Consider the following 2,688-nt stretch of genomic DNA (forward strand, 5'->3'; position numbering starts at 1 on the left):
GGGTGCATGGGGTGACAGGGATGAGGTCTGAGCTCGAGCTCCCTCCCACCCTGAGGCCAACCCTGGGGCCCAGTGGTTTGAGATAGACACTGCCTGCAGCCACAGAGCCCAGCCCTGACCCAGGCTGGGCACTGCCAATCCTTGCCTGTCCCTGCTGATGCTGATCCCTACCATTCCCAGCCCCTGCAGATGCAGAACCCCCCGATGCCTCTGTTTCAGGCTGGTCTGGAGGAAGTGCAAGAGCAGTCGGTGCAGCAGAATGGGCACAGCCACCTCCTCCAGAGCATCCTGGATCAAATGGTGAGTGGGGGAGCCCTGGCAGAGGGGCTGGGAGTGGGTGTCTGTGCACAGAGGCAGTCAGCACCCAGTCCCTGGGACCGTCCCCAAGCTGTCCAGGGTCAGGAAATCCTTGTGGAAAATGCACTCAAGACTCCCAAGGGCTGCCATGGCTGCGGTGACCTGCCTGGGCAAGCATCTGGCCCCGCAAGGTTCTGGCAGTGTCCATGACACCCTCGCAGCCACCAGAGCAGAGGCATCTATCCCTGGGTGCCCCCGTGTCCTGGCCACCTCCACTGCTCTTGTCCCTCCTGCAGTGCCAAGAGGATTTTACCCTCTAGATTTTGAGGCTCTGGAAAACCTGCTGGACTGGGGACAGGATGGCACTGGGGGTAGTGGCAAGGTTGGGAGTCTGTCTCCCTATCCCAGGGGCTGCCCAGGCTCTTCCCTCCTGGAGCAGGGCAGAAGGGCTGATTTCTCTCCTGGTTGCAGGCAGAGGTGCATCGGGAGCTGCACTGGAGCTCTCTCTATGGGGTGCCTGCTGGTGAAGTATGTGCAGGCTCCCAGGTGCCAGGCTTCTTTGCTGGGGGCTGGCAATGACCCTTGGCTCTGGGCCAGCACAGGGCTCTTCTCTCTCCACAAAACCTCAGGGGCTGTTTTGTTTCAGAAGCTCTCCTGCCAGGACATTGGTCCCAAGGCCTCGCAGGAGCTGGCCCACAAAGCTCCATGCAGGCTGAGCTGGCTGCTGGAGCAGCATAGGACCGTGGGGACCTATGTCAGCCACCACGAGAGCCAGCTCCAGCAGCACAGTGAGCACTGACATCCGCACCATGACGGGCCACCATACCAGGTGGTGCCACCAGACCTTTGCCGGGACTGGTGGATGGTGGGGCCACACTCAGCCATCCCATCTGGGTCTCCAAGCCACTGCAGCCCCCTTGTCCCTCTACCTTGCTCCCAGCCACACTGGCATGGCTGGTGGGGACATCGTCATTGCCCTCTGTGGCACTCAGGTGCTGGCTGTGCCTGGGGTCTGGCAGCAGTGTCGGGGGGTGTCTGCAGCCGTAAAGCCACCTGGGTTTGGGAGGGTACCATGCTGGGGGCCTGCAGGAGCTGGCACTGCCTGGAGCAAAGCTTTGGTGTCTGTTTCCAGATGACTTGGGGACCTTGGAGGATGTGGCTGCTCAACTGGAGAAGATGCCAGGCGAGATGAGGCACCTGCAGGATGGAGGAGAGAAGATGCCCAGCTGTCCAGGCTTTGGCGGGGGGGGCTGCCCAAGGGTCTGGGGGCTGCAGACCCACACCCTGCTTGACGGGGTTGCACTGGGGCATCTCTCAGGATGTCCTTGCTAGCCACTCACTGGGGCCACCCATAAGCATACCTCCCTGCCTCATTTGAGTCCTGCAGCCACCCTGTTTCTCACCCAGGGCCACATTTGTCCTCCCCAGGGGCTGGATTTTGGCAAGGAGGTGCTGGGCCAGGTGGGGCAGCTGCAGGAGCAGTGCATGAGGCTGCAGGAAGCTGCAGAGCGGCCGTGGGGTGACGCTAAGGACACCCAGGTGAGCACAGCCCCGGGCTCAGCACAGGAGCCACTTGTGCCATGGCTGGTGTCTGAACCAGGCTGGGTACAGGCTTGCCCAGACTTGGCGCGTCCCCACTCCGAAGCAGCTCAGCATGCCAGGATTTTGTGGCCTTGCTGTGCTGGTGGAGCTGGGGATGAACGATGGCGAGTGGCTCCAAGGGAGGCATAGGGGAGGGCAGGTGGCTGGGGGCACGCGGCAGGTGTGGAGCCTGCGCAGGATGGTGGAGCACCCAGCCGTGAGCAAGATGCTGCTGGAGCAGGGCTTGGGTGTTGTGAGCAAGCAAATGCATGCAGGGATCATGGCAGGGCTGGGGGTCCAAAGGGGATGGCTGACACCATGCTCCCCTCAGAAAGCAGACAAGGCTGTGCCAGAGACCAAAGTGAGCCAGGAGGAGCTGCAACATGCCATGGTCCAGCTCAGCAAGATGATGCAGGACCTGCTGCAGAGAATGTCCCTTCTGGACCAGGACAGGCAGAAAGCCCTGGAGAAAATCCTCAGTGAGATGGACTCCAAGGTAGCAATGTCACCCATGGAGGGTGGTGGGCATAGAGGAATGCATCAGGCCAGGGAGCACATCCCTGTGTGGGGAGGGTGAGCCCTGAATCTGCCAATGCCAAGAGATGACGGTCCTTGCGCCAAGGCTGGCCATGTGTCCCAAATGTCCCTCAGGGGCAACAGCATCCCTTGAAATGGGCCTGGTGTCCCAACGAGATCCCCTGCCCTCCCTGCAGCTGGACTGTGCAGCACTGGCTCCCCTGCAGGCACGGCTGGAGCAGGTGTGGAGGCTCACCCAGCAGTGCCTCTGCCAGGGACCCTGCTGTGATGCCA

Source organism: Accipiter gentilis, chromosome 33 (genome assembly GCF_929443795.1).
Source record: "Accipiter gentilis chromosome 33, bAccGen1.1, whole genome shotgun sequence".
NCBI lineage: Eukaryota > Metazoa > Chordata > Aves > Accipitriformes > Accipitridae > Astur > Astur gentilis.